At 41.8% G+C, this 20,397-nt stretch overlaps 1 long non-coding RNA gene across 4 annotated transcripts in view; it reads right to left on the bottom strand.

Annotated features, from left to right (window-relative positions):
• The window catches only part of LOC114215674 (uncharacterized), a 105,886-nt gene that overhangs the window by 61,926 nt on the left and 23,563 nt on the right, over positions 1 to 20,397 (bottom strand). For all 4 annotated transcript variants that reach the window (XR_003610608.2, XR_003610607.2, XR_003610609.2 and 1 more), the window contains 3 exons: positions 17,578 to 17,652; positions 15,329 to 15,474; positions 4,649 to 4,700 (listed from right to left, as the gene is read on the bottom strand). This is a non-coding gene — a long non-coding RNA (uncharacterized LOC114215674). The remainder of the gene's footprint in view (positions 1 to 4,648; positions 4,701 to 15,328; positions 15,475 to 17,577; positions 17,653 to 20,397) is intronic.

The following is a 20,397-nucleotide window of genomic DNA, read 5'->3' as shown; positions in this document are numbered from 1 at the left end:
CAATGTCAGAATAAATGTATAGTTTCTCAAGATTACCAGTTTGAAAGGGATAATAAATATTTGTTTTAATGTGTAAATTTTGAATCCCTTGTCTGTTTATAAGAACAGCTTCCAAATTCCATAAAAATTTCAATTGAAAGAATGAACTCATTACATCCTACAGAAATAGATTTAATGACACCTCTGCTTTTCATAATACTTTACAGCTCTCACAGTGCTTTCATGTAGATTGCTTCACTTAATTATTTGGCAATCTCAGGTAGGCACTATTTTTCTGTCAGTAGATATAAGTAAGAGTCAGCTCAAAGAGGCCCAAAGCCATGCTGACTTCAAGTAGTAGAGCCTGGAGGTGGGGGTTGGGAGAATTGTTAACCTTTTTAGTGTGCTAACTTAAAAATATATTTTTGGGGACTGAGCTTAGTGGCTCAGTCAGTTGAGCTACTGACTCTTGATTTCAGCTCAGGTCATGATCTCAGGGTCTTGAGTTTGAGCCCTGCATCAGGAGCCTAATTATTAGTGATATTGAGCATCTCTTCATGTGCTTACTGGCCATTCATACATTTTCTTTGGAGAAATGTTTATTCAAGCCCTTTGCCCATTTCTGAATTGGGTTGTTTGTTGTTGAGTTTTAGTTCTTTAGATATTTTTCATATCAGGGGTGTAATTTACAAAGATTTTCTCCCATTTAGTGGATTGCCTTTCCCCCCTCCCCCCGCGGTGGATTGCCTTTTTATTTACTCTGTTGACAGTGTCTTTTGATGCACGAAAATTTTAATTTTCATGAAGCCCAATTTGTCTATTTTTTCTTTTGTTACCTATGCTCTTAGTGTAATATCCAATAAACTAAATCCAATGTGGTGAAGTTTTTTCCTATGCTTTATTCTAAGAGTTTTATTGTTTTAGATCTTACATTTAGGTCCTTGATCCATTTTGAGTTAATTTTTGCATGTGATATAAGGTAAAGGTTCAACCTCATTCTTTTGCTTGTGGATATACAGTTTTCCCAGAACTATTTATTGAAAAGACCATCTTTTCCCCATTGAATGGTCTTGGCAAAAATCATTTTGTCAAAAATCATTTGACCATCTATCTGAGATTTGTTCTGGTTCTCTATTTTATTTCATTGGTCTATATGTCTGTCTTTCTGCCAATATCAGTGTTTTGATTACTGTAGCTTTGTAGTAAGTTTTGAAATCAGGAAGTGTGTCCTTCAGTTTTGTCCTTTTTCAAGACAGTTTTGGCTATTCAGGGCCTTTTTTCTTTTCTTTTCTTTTCTTTTCTTTTTTTTTAGAGAGAGAGAGTGGGGGAGGGGGAGAGGGAGAGAGAATTTTTTAAAAACATTTTAGAATTTAAATTCAATTAATTAACATATAATGTATTACTGGTTTCAGAGGTACAGGCCTGTGATTCAACAGTCTTATAAAATTCCCAGTGCTCATTACATCACATGCCCTTCTTAATGTCCATCACCCATTGGGGAGAGAGAATTTTAAGGAGACTCCACGCCCAGTGCAGAGGCTGATGCTGTGCTCCATCTCATGACCCTGAGATCATGACCTGAGCTGAAATCAAGAGTTGGATGCTTAACTGACTGAGCCACTAAGCTCAGTCCCAAAAAATATATTTTTAAGTTAGCCACCCAAGTGCCCCACTCAGGGTCTTTTGAGAGTCTATATGAACTTTAGGATGTGTTTTTCTATTTCTGCAGAAACATGATTGGTATTTTGATAGAAATTATATTGAATCTATAGATTACTTTGGGTCATATTGACATTTTAACAATATTAAGTCTTCCAATCCATGATCATGGATGTGTCTCCAAATATTTATTTATGTCTTTTTACATTTCTTTTAGCATTGCTTTGTAGTTTTCACTGTTCAAGTCTTTCACCTTCTTGGTTAAATTCATTCCTAAGATTTTATTCTTTTTGATGCTATTGTAAATGAAACGATTTTTATAATCCTTTTCAGATTACTCATTGTTCATATATAGAAATGCAACTGATTTTTGTTTGTTGACTTTGTATCCTGCTACTTTGCTAAATTCATTTTAATTAAATTCATTATTTCTAATAGTTTTTTTGTGGCATATTTAGTGTTTTACATAAGATATCAACTGTGAATAGAGATACTTTTACTTCTTTTTCAGTTTGGATGCCTTTTATGATATTTTCTTGCCTAATTGCTCTGGCTAGAATTTTCAGTACCGTGTTGAATAGAAGTGGTGAAGGGAGACATGCTTGCTTTGTTCCTGATTTTACAGGAAAAGCTTTTAGTCTTTCACCAATAAGTATGATGTTCATTGTGGGTTTTCATATTTGACTTTTATTATGTTGAGATATTTTCCTTGATCCCTAGTTTGTTGGAACGCAAGGATAGTTCAACATATGGAAATCAATCAATGTAATATGCTCCATCAACAGAATGAAGAAAAAACCCCATATGATCATCTCAGTTAATGCAGAAAAGGCATTTGGCAAAATTCAACACCCTTTATGATGAAAGCACTCAACAAACTAGAAATAGTTTGTAACTTTGGGGTCTCTTGAATTTTCCCAAGTAAGAACATTAAAACAAACTCTACTGTATATTATTATCGTTGTTTTATAAATGGGCATTTTAGCATAAGAGTCATTTGGGAAGGACAAATTCTTATTCATTCATTCAACAGATAGTTAATCAATAGATAGCACCTACTGTGTGCCAGGAACTGTGCTAGATGCTGAGAATACAATGGTGAATGAATAAGATGGATATGTTTCCTGCTCTCTTGGATCATTAATCTAATGGGAAATGAATCTGATGTCTAAAAATAATCACATTGAGCAAACAAATTTATAAAATAATATCAAGCCACTTAAGTGCTATGATGGAAATAAACCAAGAACAGAGAGTTAGTTGACTTACCAATACACCATTGTTAGGGAAGCAAGTCAATGAAATGAATGAAAAATGGAGTTGGTGGATAGATAAATGTCTCTTATTATGTTTTATACTCTTCCATATGTTTCAAATATTTCATGATTTGGTAAAATTTTTTTAAATTAAAGTAAAATGAAGAGGGATTCTACAGCTTATTTGTTTGCCTTTTTCTTTTTAGCCCCAAACTCAGATTGTGCAACATTTTAGAAATTTATTATGTGAGAGGTGGTTTCCAACTCTACCTGCACATCTGAATCACCTGGAGCACTTGTTAAAAATACAGATTCCCCAGCCCCATGTCCAGAGATAGGTTAGGGAAAGGACTCAGGAATCTGTTTTTTTATTAACACCCAGTTGATTCTCATGTAGCCATGTAGAATTCTCATTTGGGAATCACTGGGGCAAAGCAAGGAGCATTGGTAGTTGTATACCTAGAAAGATGCACATATTTTTTAAAGAGCTTGCCATTTAAGAGAAGACAAGAAGATAATTTTAGTGAAAAGGAGAAATCTTTGTAACATGAAAAATTAGCTAATCAATTCTATGCATCCAAATGTGTATACACTGTATTTGCTTCAAAGAGGGCACATGTAAAAAGAAATTTTCTAGGAGCATTCTCCAACAGTGTAAGTTAGTCCCTGTAATGGATAGCCTATCCATTAATTTCATCTTAAAACCAGTTTGGATGTGTTAAAGTAATGCTTTAATTAGTATCTTTGGTTAGGTCACAGAGGCCTATGTAGTAAGGTGACAAGCTCATCTCTGGATGCACCAATGAACTATGTTGTTTCTCTGGCCATGCCCAGTCCAAGCCCCACAGACACCAAGACCTTGGTGTCCTGTCTGTTGGGTTTTCTAGATATTACCTTTCTGGGCTCCAGCAGTACCCATGCTCTTTTCCCCCACACCTCCAAATCTCTTGCCCCACACCCCCACGCCTTGACAACCAGAAGGAACCTAGAGAAGCTTCCAAAGGACTTTGCCAATATTTGGCAAATCAAAAGGGTAAATGTCAACGAGGACTACAACAGTCCTTATAAACTCAAATTTTAAATGATTGTGCTATTTTAACACTGTCACTTGTTGTTTTGTTTTGTTTTGTTTCTAATCGGTGTTTTTCTGTTGCCTTTTCTTCCTTCTCCTTCTTCTATACCAGGAAGCTGAGCAGGGCAGCCTGTCAGGAAGGGCTGCTTCCTGCTTGAGTGCTCTTGGTGCAGAAAGCCCTGTTCCCAAATTTCTGAGTGCTTTTGGGCCCCCAAAGCATAGCCCCATGTGAGAGTGACTGCCTGGTAATTGAGCTAGCAGATGCTCCCCAGCTCAGGAAAAAAGGCTGCCCTGGGCTTTGTCACTTTGTTGAGAGGCAGCTGTATGTTTGCTGGCCCTTCCTGTCTGGTGAGGGAGGGAAGGAAGGAAGGAGCAACTGTTCTTTTTCCCTCCAGTTGCACCCAAATCTGTAATACATGGGGCTTTCTCCCAGAGCGACTCAATTTCAGGTGTCAAACACATTTATCTAATGCTGTCTATTAATTTTAATGAGTTAGGCAAACAATGATGGAGAGACACATAATTCTCTAATCAATAAAATTGATTAAAAATGTAATAGTCCAGACTATTAAGTAGGTGTTTATCAAATAGCAGCTAAAGTGAGCTGGGGGCACCAATGGTGTTTGATATAATGCTGGAGCAGAAATACCTGGATTTGATGCCTTTTATTTGGGCCACTTACCTGTGCACATTTGAATGATGTCCTTGACTTCTCTGAGCCTTGATGTCTGCATCTGCAAAATGGAAATGATATGACTTGCTTTCTAAGTTTGTTATAAAGATTAAATAAAACTTTATACAAAAGCATCTAACACAGTGTCTGGCACCTATTAGGTATTCAGTAAATAATAACTCATGCATAATGCCACCTATAGACAGCGCTTTACATATCTCACTTAATTTAATCTTTAAAGAACTCTGTGAGGCAGGCAGTGTTAAGATCCCCATTTTACAGATGCAGAAACTAAGGCACAATGATTAAAGAAGGTTGTCCAAGGTGTGTGTGTGGGGGGGGCAAGGGGAGGGGCAGGGAGAGAGGGAGAGAGAGAGAGAGAGAGAATCTTAAGCAGGCTTAAGCATGGAGCCTGATGTGGAGCTCAATCTCAGGACCCCGAGATCATGACCAGAGCCGAAATCAAGAGTTGGACGCTTAACCAACTGAGTCCCCCAGGTGCCCCCCCTTTGCACTTTTAATGCATGTTTTCTTTCTAACCACCCTGCCCATGACTACAAAATGCAAATTGTCAGGCCTTTTCAGGACACAGAAAAGCGGATGCTTGTTCAGACCTCATGGCCTTTCTCTCACATTATCTATAAACTGAATAATACGTCACAGGGGCATCAAGGACTAGAGTTATTCTGGCCACTGTGCATCTTGTTAAGTCAAATGGTCAAGGTCAAGAAGATGTGTGGCTCTTGTTTTCCTGTCCTGGGACTTCAAATTCTGCACCTTTCCCTTCCCCTTCCCCTCCTCCATCTTGGTTTCAGGCAGCCACCTTGCAAAACATATCCCTTTGTCACAAAAAATATAGGATTGGGATGTGTGGATGGATCCATTCAGACTCATCACGGCTAGAGACAGCTTTATAGACAAAGAATACATTATAGTAAAAAATGGGAGCCCTTCCTGGCCCCCACACCTGCTTATAAAAAAGGGTTTTAGAAAAATCTGCTCTGCTCACATCGTCTTTTGGTTCCCTTGGGGTTTTTTGTTTTGTTTTGTTTTGTTTTGTTTTTTCTGTGCCTGCCCGTCTATCTAACTTTTGTTGAGGGTATTTGGCATTTGTCTACGATTTATGAAACACGGAAGAAAACTCTGGCACTTTTTTCAGGGTTACTTAATAACTATGAGAATCAAGTAGAATTAAAACATGATTTAGGAACTCAAAAGATAAAGCACAACATCTGGCTATCCCTGCCTATTTCCAAAATTATGTCTCATGAAAACTTGCTCTCTCATAAAATGTCATTATAGCAAATTATCCCAATAAAGATCCACCCTGGGGAGGGAGCTGGAACACGGCAGGCCAAATTTTGGCAAGGCTGGATCTTTATCAGGCAGCTATACACTTCTAAAATTTTATTGTGAAAATAATCCCACAGCCCCAAATTTAATGGTATAAAATAATAACAAACACACAGGCCTCCTAACAACTAGTTAATGTCTAAGCATGTTGAGTGTTGCATAGAAAAGAAAGTGGATTTAATGGAAAATTCTGATTAATGCCAATTTTGAGTCTAATAAAGTTCCTTTGCTAGCTGCCTAAGTTATTAAAACTTATACTTAACCTATGAGCCTTTGGCTTTGGAAAACACACTCCTATGGGGACATTTTAAAAATATTGACTCTCAATTGCTGCTTTTTGAAGTCTTTTACCTCCCCCAAAGTCTTGGTTTTCTAGCCTGTGCTGTGGTGACCATTTGTCCTAACTCCCTGTTGGCTCTTGAAGCTGTATTGTGGTATGCTTTCTCTTTACCATTATCATGAGACTGGATTTTCTTTTTTCTTTCTTCCTTTTTTTTTTTTTTGAGACTGAATTTTCTAAGTGCTCAAACCCATCTGCTCTGAAATGGACTAATGGATGTTATGGGGAATGACTCCATTGTTTCAAAATGCTTTAAAAAGTATTTCCCTTGTAGGATCTAGCAGAACTCTTAATCTTTTTTTAAGATTTTATTTATTTATTCATGAAAGACAGAGAGAAAGAGGCAGAGGCAGAGGGAGAAGCGGGCTCCCAAGCAGGGAGCCCAACGTGGGACTCGATCCTAGGACCCTGGGATCATGACTCTTAATGATCATGTCTTACTGTTAGTCAATAAGTAAGAAGTAAACAAGAGCAACACAAAGCTCTGCGAAAGTAAAGAAAGAAGTTAAAGTAAGCACAGATTTAAATTTTAAAATCCGTTATGTGTCGTTGATCTCATACCAAAATGAATTGCCATAAATTCTTTTAGGACTGGAAAAGAATATATTTTTACTTTTAAATCATGTTCACAGATGTTTCAAAGAACTTCTTCCCAGTTGGGAATCAAGAAGAACCTTTTCTCCTGTATCCTTAGAGCTCAAAAACTATCCTCTCTCTGTATAAGATCCTAGCTCTCAATGATATGGTGGGGTGGGGCATGCGGAAGACCATGACAAAACAGGATCTGAGTGGTCCTATAGGCTGTCTGAACTGAACCCTTCTTATCAGGGAGCATCGTTGGGAGTCAATAAGATTTACTTACATCTTGGAAGAAACTTACATCTTGGAAGAAATTTCTCCTGCTCTATGCAGGAAAAAAAAATTCTCTGAGCAAGTCCCTGGGAGATTGCCTATGAATAAAATATACTCTCTTTAGTACATAAAGTCAATGCCATGTACTTTAGCTGCTTTTTAAAGGACTCCCTGGTTCTTGGCACTGCTCTAGATCATTCAAACTATGGTGTGAGTGTTAGGAAAAATAGTCTTTGGTGTTAGTTAGGTAAGTGTTCAGCCCCATTTCAGACATTGCTAACTGTGTGTGTTGGGCAAGTCTCTTCGTATCAGCAAGCTCAGTGTCCTCTTCTGTGTGGTCAGGGTGATAGTATTATACCTACAAGCCTCACAGGGTGGCTGTGTCAGTTCCACAAGAAAACTGTGTGAAGGTGTCTCATACAGTGTCCAGAGGAAGCACAAAAAAATATCCATTCTCCTCCCGATATTCTTCCATCTGAACAAGTGAGGTGATAGTGGGTTTGGCGTCCTGGTGCAATGATGTCGGTTAACAAAAGGGTTAAATTGACATTACTAATGCCCATGCCAATATTTGCTGTGCCACTCAACCACAGTATTACCTCCTCTTGCCAAATTTACAACAGAGGCAAACGCCAGGCCCAGGCTGAGTGTCTATTCCTGAACCCACAATAGCCTAGACATGTTCAAAACCATATTCTCATCTGCCTCCGCCTCTGTCTCCCACCCTGGCTGAGCACAGTTGGGGAAACAGGTTAGAGTTCTATGATCTGCCTACTTCATCTTTCAGCTAACCTGCTTGGGGTGGCCATGCTGAGTCACCAGAGCATTCCTCTTCACTTCCAAGTTCTCCCAGGTGGTGTCAGTTTGGGATCCATGAGGAGGAAGCTGGTGGGACAGAGCTGCAGGAAGGGGAGTCTGGTGGTCCTGCCACAGAACCGCTAGCATGCTCATTGTGAGCCACACACTGGGCCCAAAGCTTTACTGACAATCTCAAGTCACTCTCCTACAAACCCTATGAGGAAGGTAGGATCAGTCCTTCCTGGCTCAGAAAGCTATAGCAATTTTTTTTTTCCCTGTCATATAGCAAGTAAATGGCAGAACTGGGCTTAAATCTACATTGGCTGATTCTAGGAGTCAGCACTCTTAAGAACTCAACAACTGGAGAAATCCAGAAGGATTATGTGAAAGATTTTCCTAGGTTTCCCCCCCCACTATGCTCTTGTGCTGCAGTCTCAGTGTATATCTATCAAAGTACACTGCATGTTGTATTTTTATTATTTGTTCATAGTTTGTCTCAAAACCATCTTATTGATCTTTGTACAGCCAGAATCTAGGCACAATACCAGAGTTCTTTGGACAGCTTTATACGAATAATGTCTTTTCTTTTGGGTTAAAGAGAAGCAGATTGGAAGACAAAATCATGCAGCCCCATTGCTGTCCCCTGACGTTCTGAGAAAGAGTGACATTCAAGGTTCTATCTAGAAAAGACAACTGGAAAAGAAATCTCCTGGGGCCTGAATTCCTGAGTTATATCCTGGGCAACTTTTAGCATCAGCTCAGTGGAAGAAAAGAAATATACTAAAGTGGGGTGCCTGGGTGGCTCAGTTGTTAAGCCTCTGCCTTCAGCTCAGGTCATGATCCCAGGGTCCTGGGATCAAGTGCCACATCAGGCTCTCTGCTTGGCAGGAGGCCTGCTTCTCCTTCTCCCATTCCCCTGCTTGTGTTCCTGCTCTCTCTGTCTCTGTCAAATAAAGAAATAAATACATCTTTTAAAAAAATAAAAAAAAAAAGAAATATACCAAAGCGCCAGCCATGGTCGTCTCTTTGATAATAAGAGTGTTTTATAACCAATGAAGATAAGCATGTATAAAAGTAAAATTTTAAAAATTAAGTTATTGATTAGGGCTCCCATCATTTTCTGCTCATTCTATCCTAGTTAGTGGGAGGGCTTGAAAATTCTGCCAACGTTTCCTAAGTTGTCTCCACAATTGATATGAAGTGGGAATTTGATAAAGTTTTCTGAGGAACTGGTAGATACAGACAAAGAATGTCTTCTAGGAAATAAACAGTCTAGGTTTGGGAGGCTGAGCTCTCTAGAGAGCAAAGTCTATGTCAGTTATGGCATAACCACATCACACTCAACACACACACACACACACACACACACACACACACACACACACCCTTTTTTCTATGAGCAATACTGTATAACATAGTACTATGTATATATATTAATTACCAATATCACTGTAAGAGTAATACAGTAATATATGGTAATATAGAAATAGTGCTATAGAGTAATACCGTTCATTGTAGAAATTTTGAAAAATACAGAAGAGAAAGGAAGAAAAACAATCATCTAGATTTTCACCTGCCTGAGAAAGACACTGTTATCAATTGGGCAATTTCCTTCCAGTTTTAGCATATATATTAGAACCAAACATGGATCGTACTGTAGACCTTGCCTTTAGACAAACTACACAATATTTAAAGATTTTATTTATTCATTTGTCAGAGAGAGAGAGAGAGAGAGAGCAAGTGAGCACAAGCAGGGGGAGCTGCAGGCAGAGGAGGAAGGAGGCTCCCCACTGAGCAGGGAGCCCGATGTGGGACTGAGATCATGACCTGAGCCAAAGGCAGACGCTTAACCGACTGAGCCACCCAGGTGTCCCAAGACCACACAATATTTAAAGGATGCCGCTCTGGGTGTCCAGAGCTCTTTATTGACATGATACAGATGTGGTACAGTACTATCTGGCAATCTCCAACTTTGGGAGTTTGGACAAAGGGAAGGGAAAGCTCAAGTGAGCCAGTCAAGGACCTTAATTCCAGCCTGAACAAGAAATTTCCTGGGTGACTTCATGGCAATGGTGTAACACCAGCTCCCTGACAATGATTTCTGGCTACTGCCAGAAAGGACAAGAGCTGACCCAACCAAGTATAGAGGACTCCAGGGAATATATAATGGCAAATGTTTTAGCTAATACTGATCCACTGGAAAATCAGATTCCTTCTCAACAAATGCTCAAATGAAGCCTACAGAGCTCTTCAGAGAGACATGGTCTTTCAGCACAGAGGCTGTATTGAGAAAAATGAAATGTCTTGGGGTTTGGAACTTAGCTATAAAATGCACACTGTTGACAACTGGTTTCTCCCCACATTCTAAAGAAGTAACTTTGTACAAAGAAAGGGCTGGACTAGTTTATTAAGTGCAAGATTGAGAGCCAGAAGCTCAGATCAGGCCTCTGCTGCTGACTTAGTATGCATCCTCATGTGGTCATTTCTCAAACTCTTTTCCAGAAAAGCTGTCAGCGCTGACAAAGTGATCACTTGTGGGTGGCTTGTCTCTGGGAGAGTATAGTTTTGGGGTTCAGTCTCTTATTGTGTGAGTTCCTCAAGGCTATTTCCAGATAGAATGTGGTTTTGCACTAACACAGGATGAAGTTCGTGGCTGAGCACTATGGAGGTGGTTTTGGCCAAGGCATCAGTCATAAGACTGTTAAGGCTCAGCTCAGCAATGCTCAGCTTTCTGGAACCTTTCTTTGAGAAATGTGTACTTAGTGTTATCTCAGGGTAGCTTTGTATAAACAAAAAAGCCTTTGTAGCACCAGCCCCAAAGCAGTTCCTATAAGTAAGGGAGAGGCAGGCTCTGCAGTCCGGCCATCTCCTGGATACTGGCCCGCAGAGACCACAGATTCTCCTTTCCTGAGTAGGGCTTGAAGCAATGTCTACAAATGAGCAAAGAAAAGCATCTGCTCTGAGCCAGCATTTCAGGCTGTTACAGATGATGAAAATGTATTTGAGGTTTGGAGTTGGGGAAATGTGTTTCTGTTCACTCAGCTCCCATTATAACCACATCTGTTATCAGTAGGGCAGGCTGTGTTTGTATTAATAGGCACCACTTTCTGAAGCCCACAGTTCTCTGTGATGTGTTGGCTGAAAGAATTAAACAGAGAGGGCTGAGAAAACCCAGCTATGCTGGTGATATTGCCCCCTGGATCTTTCTGGAAGGCCTTAATTCTGGGCCTAGCCTGATTTATATTCTCGTCGTTGAAGAACCTAATCTAAAAGCGAATCAGGATAAAAAGCTGTCTGGTCTTTTGTTCCTGGCTTCTCAGACATGCTACCAGGTTTGATCAGTTCAAAATGTCCCACTTTTCCACCTTCTTTCTCCACAGATGGTCTTTCCTTTGACATTCCCTCAACTAGTAGTCTATGGCTAAATGGTTTACAGTAATAGGATCATCCAGTGTTAGAGTGGGACCTGACTTCAGGGATTCCCCCGACTAGAGGCTCTCAGAAACTCTGCTCGTGGCAGGAGGTGACTCTGAGATCACCAGGGGAGGGGAACATGAGAAGAAACCAAGAATATACCTCTGACATACAACGTGCGCGTGCGCACGCGCACGCACACACACACACACACACACACACACACACAGATGCCTGCACGCGCGCATGCGCATGAACCTCCACCTAAAGCCACCCCTCAACACTTCACTGGAACAAAGGCTGATGTGGCTAAATAAAGTTTGAAACCCTCAGTACATTTTACCCCCTAATAAATTCCCAGAGAGGTTAGTTGACTATCCAGAACACTTGGTTACTTTGTGACAAAGCCAAGATTAGAACCCAAGCGTTCTTACAAGCTTTCATTCATTCATCCATCCATTCATTCATTCACAAATGTTTCCTGTCCCAGTCATTGCACTAATTGCTTTATCCAAAAAGACTTATTTAACAATTTCAATCTATCATATTTATTTGAAAAAATTTTCTGTGAATTTGAGCATCAGGTTACATAATAACTTATCTTGCAGTGGCTTCATTAAAGGCCTTTCCTCATTAAATATCACATTTCTTTTGATTGCACTGAGGAATTTGTGGTAAAGTCGTACTACCATTTAAAGTATGTGGAATATATTAACATTTGCAAATTCCATTTGTTTTAAAAGCATCTTTGTACTTTGGGTTAGTGGGGTCATAGTGGGCACATATTCGACTGTATAATACCACTCTGTATTGAGTTTCTTTCAATGAAGGCAACATTTTCAAAATGAACTATTTTTTATGAATATGCTTTGTATAGTCATGATATGCTGTGTATAGCTCTGTTAGTACACTAACCACATTATCTTATAACCATCTATTCATGTGTCTGCTTCTCCCAACAGACTATGAGCTGCTTGAGGGCCATGATGGTCTCACTTATCTCTGTATCCCCAGAAGAACTCAGAACGGGTTCTTGATAAATGTTGGGGGTGGGGCTTGAATCATACACAACACCTCTCTACACATTTTTTTTCTGACAAGGAAAACTTTATGAAAGATCGTATCCCCTGTTGAAATGAATCCTCCTAAAGTATAATACAGTACCACTGGCCTTGAACAAAAGAGTTTTATGATTAGCTTTTTTAGATCGAGACCAACCTGGGGTGCCTGGGTAGCTCAGTCGGTTAAGCATTTAACTCTTTCAGCTCAGGTCATGATCTCAGAGTCGTGGGATCGAGCCCCTCATTGGATGCTCAGCGTAGAGTCTGCTTGCCCCTCTCCCTCTGCTCCTCCCCCTACTCTCTCTCTCTCTCTCTCTCAAATAAATAAATAAATCTTAAAAAATAAAAATAAAAATAGATTGAGACCAACCTTCTGAATGAAATTTGTTTAAGCTCTGAGGGAAGATGGAAGAAAGTGCAAGAGGGTTCTCCACTATCTTTCCTCTTTCCTCTAAGTATTTTAACTGCAAAAAGAAAGCCTAGAGGTCTATTCTCTTCTTTCAACACTTGTCTGCTGTAGGGAAACTATGATACATATGGAAACTCTTTTATGATGGACATTTTCAAGCATGCATAGAAGTTGAGATAACAGAATAATGGACGTCCTTTACCATCAAGCAAATTCAATAATTATCAACGTTTTACCACTCTCATTTCATCTATCCCACATCCACTATTTAAAACTATGTTAAATTAACATGATAGGATATTAAAACTACAACTGTGAATTATGACCATATTGGCAATGTTTATATGAAATAACATTTAATTACAACCACTCAAGTAACAAGTAGATATTGACCATAACTACATAAAATGATAAAATTAACAAAGATAGGAAGAAAACCTGGAATATTACAAATTGTTCATGTTTGGTATCTTTGTTGAAAGTCTTATTTTAAAATATCTCTTATAAGAGCATTCTAATGTTTCATGCTCATTATAATAAGAAAAATTTTCCAGTAGTCTGTGGCTCAAAGATTTCTATTTGGCCCTAATGGCCATTCTCTCTTTCTCACTAATAGAACTGCCAATTTTCACCTGGGGAAAAGGCCACCTGGAATAAAGACTGCATTTCCCTGCTCCTTTACTGAAAGATGTGGACATGTGATTAAGTTCTGGCCAACGGGATGTAAGTGAAGGTGTCATATATAAATTTAAGATGTCCTTAAATGCTCTTTGTCCCTTCCTCCTACCTGTTGGCTGTAATGCAGATATGATGGCTGGCACTTAAGCAGCCCTCTTGGATCATGAGGTACACTACGCCAAGAATAGAAGGGCAGTGAGAGGGCTAGATCCCTGACGCCTTTATGAAGATATCAGTTCTGGGACTACCTCCTCCAGACTTCTTTCATATGAAAGAGAAATAAACTTCTATTTTATTTCTTAGGCTTTTAGTCTTTAAACTTTTTTTATTTAAAGAAAAATACTGGTTAATACACTTATTGGTGGTTAATTTCCTCATTTAGTTCTGCACACAGAACCTTTATTGTAGTAATTCCTAGTCTCCTATTTTTGATTTTCAAAAGAAACAATCCTTTAAACTGTATCTTTAAAAATTACTTAACAAATCTGAAGCAGTCTCTTAAAATGTAAACTCAGGTTAAGGATTAATAGCATCCTAAACCATTTGTCCTTGCAAACAGATACACAGAAAGGCCATCTGGTAGATCATGTCTTTCTGGGTCATTTGATGTCCTGAAAAACCTTTTCTGTTAGTAGCGTTATGTGAAAATATAGTTGCCCTTCCAAGATTCAGCCAGAGTCCTTGTGTTAGTCTGCTTGGGCTGCCATAAACAAAATACCACAGTCAGGGTGGCTTAAACAGCAGACATTCCGCCCCCGGCCCCCCCCCCCCCCACAGTTGTAAAGTCTAGAAGCCCAAGATCAAGGTGTCAGAAAATTCAGTTTCTGGTGAGAGCTCCCTTCCTAACTTTATAGACAGTTGCCTTCTTGCCCTGTGCTGGGGGCAGGGGTGAGTGTGGGTGGGAGGAAGCTCTCTGGTGTCTCTTCTTAAAAGAACATTAATCCTATCAGATTAGAGCCCCATCCTATGATCTCATTTAACATTCATTACTTCCTTAGAGGCCCATCTCCAAATACAGCCACATGGGGGTCAGGATTTTAACATATGAATTTGGGGTGGGGCAGAGGAGGACATAAACATTCAGTCCAGATACTTTTTTTTTTTTCTTTGAGATTTATTTGAGAGAGAGGGAGAGAGAGAGATTGAGCATGAGAGAGCACAGGCGCAAGAGTGGGGAGAGGGGCAGAGGGAGAGACAGAATCTCAAGCCGACCTCGTACCCAGAACAGAGCCCGACGCCGGGCTCCATCCCATGACCCTGAGATCAGGACCTGAGCTTAACCGACTGCGCCGTTCAGGCGCCCCTGTCCAGAACATTCTTAAACTGTCTCAAGTGTTACCTCGATCAAGGCAAACCGGGGAACAGCAGAGGCCGGGAAGAGGGGCGAGAGAGGGCAGCTGCACAGCTCCAGGAGGTGGCTGGTCACAGCAGCTTTGCGGGCACTGCCCTGGGCTTCCCCACATTCCTTCCCTCCAGGCCTTCGCAAGACAACCCTGCCCAGCGCAGGCTCCCATTTGGCGAGCGGCGAGGATGCGTATCGTCCGCCTTCCCAGAGTCCTTTTCCCCCTCACCAGCCGAAGCGGCTAATCAGTGTATCTCGTTTCCTTGACCACACGGATGGGCTTAGTAGCGGACACGTGACCTAACCCGACCTCCCTGGAATGGATCTCAGTCGTCTGGGGGCAGCCTTCGGAAAAACAACGCTTCTCTTTTGGTCAACTCAGAATAAGAATATGAGGCTGGCAGACAGCCGCTATCTTGTCAGCACAGGGAGAGACCCTTACCTGAGGAAAGAGGCACTTTCTTGGTGACTTCCGGTAGGCCCCGGCACCAGCTTGTGCCGAAGGCAGGCCAGCCTCTAGACTTCTCAGCTAGCTAAGCCGGTACTCCGGTTTGCTTGTGGTGAGGGTTGCCAGATACAATACTTAACCTCGGAGGTTAAATAAACAAGACAATTTTTTATTATAAACAGGTTCTGAATATTGCATAGGACAAAGTTATACTAAAAAATTATTTGTTGCTTATCTAAAACGGACATTTAACTAGATGCTCTGGTTTTTGTTTGTTTGCTAAATCTGGCAACCTTATTTATAACTAAAATCTATTAGTGATGAATGGTCACACTCAGTGTTCATGAGGGGATCTGAAACCTGTTTTGGTGAATGGGAGATAGGCGTCCCTTCCTGGGTCCAGATGTTACAGAATGACAAAGCCGGAGGATGTTGCTACCAGCATTGTTTTCAAAACAGAGTATCCTGCGTTGGTGTTAACAGAGCTGACATGGGTGTGTTAGTGGCAAGTTGACAGGGTATGACGTGAGCCATGGATTAGCAGCCAGAGGGAAAGCCCAGACCTAGACATACACAGGAATAAAGATCAAGGTGAAATACAGTCGAGGCACATCAAAACCACATTTCATTCACTTTGTATCCAACAATATAGGCAAGAAAGGGAAAGAGAGGGACAACAGGAGAAAGAAAACAGCAGTTGAAATGATGTGGATGACGAGCGCCATCCTGAAGACGAGTGAGGGTGGGGCAAGAGTGACCCCTCTCCTGGCTGGCCTTCCGCAGGGCCAGCATTTCTCGGGCTGAGTGTAATTCCAGGGTCATGGGTCTCACAGGGATCATGGTCAAAGTGTTTAACAACCGGTACTCCAGACCTGTGTGCACCTGCTGAGTGTCAGCCCAGGCTCAATTTGAGCCATTTTCCCCTGAACCATTGACCTGAGCCCTTAACTATTACGTAAGAGGTCTCGCCCATTTAGAAAGTGGTAAAGGAGGCAAGCAAGCAGAAAGCAGGCACCTCCAGAGGCAGGAGGTCAAAGAACAGGAGGCATGAGAGGCATGGGAAGGTCAGTTATCAAAATACAAGGTAAAGCATATTCAAGGAGCTGCGCCAGCAGACCCTGTTTGCAGTGCTGCGTCAGCCCCACAGAGCCTTCTGCATCACACCCTGTGTCCCCCTCTAGGGGAGTTACTGGGAGTCCAGGAACCCTCCCCTTGGCCTGACTGCTCTGGCCCTCCAGAGTGGCCCCCACCTCAACCCTGATTCCTGACTCCCTTTGGCTGTCACCTGGCATCAGGTGGTAACCCCTCTCCTTTGCTCTCTGGAGTCTAGCCCATAATGGCCAAAACGTACTATCAGGTTTGATAAACTCTTTCATGTCAGTTGTACATTTCCCAGACCAAAATCCTTTCTAAACCCTCAATGTCGTGCTGCCTGAAAAAAAAATTAATTTCACTCTTCAAAAATAAACAGAGAACTGGAAAATAAAAAACAAACAAGGGGCACTGGCTGGCTCAGTCAGTGGAGCCTGAGACTCTTGACCTTGGGGTTATGAGTTCCAGCCCCATGTTGGGTGTAGAAATTATTTAAAAAGAAAATCTTAAAAACAAACAAACAAACAAACCAGAAGCCATGTTATTTATGCCTGAAGTACACCAGTTGTGTACATCTGTAGTTGCTTGCTCACCTTTAAACGGCAAAGGGAGGAAAGCACTGAGCTACAATGACAACATTGAATGTGGCCTGGTGGGCATGGGGGCGCACAGAGCAGAGGGTCATATCACTAAACACAAGGGCCATGGAGGAACTCTGCACCAACAGGAGTTAGACTCGCTTCTCTTTCCTCTTCCACCTCTAGCCTCTCTCCACTTAGGATGAATTCTGGAAAAATCCCTGCTCACACAGCCTCTAGCTTGTGGCAAATATATGAAAATAATGTTCTTCACTCTCTGGTTTGAGGTTTGGTCCAAGCTGTTGTCACCAGCTCCGGTTTTAGTTTCTGGCCTACAGCTGTCTCCTCCCTCAAGCCAACCTCTCACACTCTCCTCCTCGGTGCAGTCTTTATTGCCAAGGCCACATGACTCCTCCCGAAGCTTCCAGCCACAACCCACAGAGGTTTGGAGCCCCTCCCCAAGCCTGATACTCCTGCGCCGTGCAGGGCGCATAGTGCACGATGACCATCAAGGGAAACTGCACTCTTCAACCCAGTGCCTTCCTTCCTTGGTGAAACCAGACGGCAACTCACTCCTCTTTCTTCTTCCAGCTCCTCTCCCAGAAAAGAATCCGTCTGACGAAGGCAGTAATGAGCACTGTAAGTTTTCTGTTTATGTGAAAGAGGAGAGGAGGAGAGAATTTAGGTCCTACAACCCCAGAGTGAAAGGCTTGAAATCCACCCTGGATATTTCTGTGCTCCTGAGTCCTTTTTCGGTGCTTCCCTCCTCCTTCTCCCCCTCCCCCTGCAACGAACACGCACACACGCACACACACGCGCGCGCATGCACGCACACGCACATACACACACATGAGCAGTTCGATTGTGTTCCAGTTTCCATTTTTAAATGGTTCATCCACCCTCAGGGCCATGCTCTGGAAGACAGAAGTCTCCCTGTTAGATTTCAGATACATGGGGAAGGAGTGGTTGTTTCAAGGCATAGGTCTGGACACAGACTGTCTGGATCAAGTCCTAGCTCAGAGACTTTAGAAGGGTGTGAATTTAGGCAACTTGCTTTTCTGTGTCCTCATCTGTCAAATGGACATAATAGTATCTACCACGGACCATTGGCATGAAGATCAAATGCGATAATACATAAATCTTAAAACAGAACCTGGCCCCCTATATGTGCCATACATGGTAATGTAATTCTTTTAAGGATTTATCCTTGAGCGATAAGGTATTGACCACCATCGTCCCTCTGGAATCTAACCCCCATCCCAAGTACATTCCTTCTGAGGATGGTCCATGCTCACAACCAGAGGATTTGTGGTAAATAAAAAAATTTTAATTGAAATGTCTTTAAAGAATATTCATTCATTCATTCAGTCTCAGTGAAATTTCTCCTCAAGACAGCTCGGTTTTTAGTTCACTGACTTCTAATCAGTTAATGTCCTCCATTGGAGCCACCCTGAAACTCTTCCCCATGCATTAAATCACATGACCTCATTCCAGATTTTTCCTACAACCTCTCTGTGTCTCTTTAGTACATGCACCAAATCAGGCCAAGCAAGAGCCCTGGCTCCTGGCTCTCATTGTGTTCCCCCCTGTCAAATGAGATGGCATCAGGACATCACAAAAGCACCTTTACAATTTTAAAAGAATCTGGAGGAGCATAGGGGCAATACAAGCCACAATACATTCTGAAACCAAATGTTTCTGAAGACAGCTCTCCACCGATGCCTCAAAGCCCGGCTAGAGTGATAGGATTTCATCAAGCTTTGTATGTCCCCATGGTAATCACTGTACGTGCAAAGCTTATAAACATATACTAAGAGAGACTGAGTGGAAAACATGCTGCACGGAGAGTGAGGAGAGCCTAACCCTGTGGCTGAGCAACTCTGGGGAAGCTATTAATAGCTGTCTGAACGAGTGTTTCAGACCGCATCAGTGTTTCTCAAAGTACGTGCCTCAGGTCACCTACGTCAAAATCAATGGTCATGCTTTTTTAAAGTGCATATTCTTAGGTCCCTCCGAGAACTACTGAATCAGAATCTTTGGGTAGGGGGACCAAGAATCCCACTGTCAACAAGATCCTCACATGGTTTTTAAACACCCTGAAATCTGAGACTCATGGGGCTCTATGATTGATCCCTCCAGAATGTTAGACTTCCCTGCTTATTCACACAGGTTGGAATTTGATTGCTTTGGACCCAAAGAATCATCGCAAAATGAGCAACACCAGGCAGAATATGTTCTTCAGAATACTCTTTCATTGACACACACTTACCCAGCACTTCCGAAGTGTCAGGCACTATTTTTGGGATATATCCATCAAAAGAGATATAAATGCCTTTCCTCATGGAGTCTACATTCTAGTGTGTGAGAGCAGAGATAATAAGCTACTAGTAAATCTAAAGATAGGTGAATTTTATAGCATGTGAGATGGTCATAAATGCGGTGGAGAAAAAAAACAGAGCAAGAAGGGGGCGGTTTTTCAGATGAAGGGATATTACAATTTCTTCTAAAATCTGCAAAAATCAACTTGTATATTACAAAGTTCTGACAGGTAGGCCCACTGCACCTTGGACTTGAGGAATGTAGATGTTGGTGCCCCATCCAGACCCCCTTTAGGGCCAATATGCCTCATCTGCCCACCCACCAACTCCCCTCCTTCTTACCCACCCCCTTCTACTACCCTGTCCATTACTCACTGACTATTGATGCTGCCTTGCCTCAACGTGCGGTCAACTTAGGGTGTCATCTGTGCTCCCCGAGCTTCTCAGGGAGGCCACACCCTTCTAGTCATCCCCTTGCCCCATCCTGCTTCCCTCACTCTGCTTTTCCTGGGAGCACTCTCTGTAAATCGCTTGCTCAAGAATCCCTGTCTCAAGTTCTGTTACTCTAGGGAAGACGGCCTATGGCAGGCCCCAGTCAATAGGATAAGATAGCCACTTGAGTGGACCAGGAGGACTGCAGGTTGTTATGGCTCACTCTCCCCCAAATCTTCATTGTTCCATTTTCATTCTCAATTGATAGGTAGCGTTCAGAGTCTTTTGGGGTGCCTGATATCACCCTGCAGAGAAAAGCAGGTGAGGCGCTCTGAGAAGTACTCGCTGCCTGGTGGCTGCCCTCCAGCTCTCTCATTTCTTTAATCCTTCAGCCACAGACATGTCCGGAGGGCCTACAGTGTGGCAGGACCGTGCTGGCCTCGGGGATAGAGCATGAGGGCCTCGGCCAACCTCATATGCTAGGACCCTAGTGTCCCTTTACTGTCAAATCCCCAGTACTTGAAAATGACCACACATTCTGTACTATGGCTTAAAGATGCCTTAAAGATGACATTCATATAACTTTCTCACCAGCCGTGCTTTTTAAAAAAAATCCAACTTTGACACATCTCTGCTCAAACCA

This window comes from Eumetopias jubatus, unplaced genomic scaffold (genome assembly GCF_037043125.1).
Source record: "Eumetopias jubatus isolate StellerSeaLion01/CBP00866 unplaced genomic scaffold, mEumJub1_p1.0 scaffold_4, whole genome shotgun sequence".
In the NCBI taxonomy this organism is placed as follows: Eukaryota; Metazoa; Chordata; class Mammalia; order Carnivora; family Otariidae; genus Eumetopias; species Eumetopias jubatus.
This window is presented reverse-complemented; position numbering and strand designations above follow the sequence as displayed.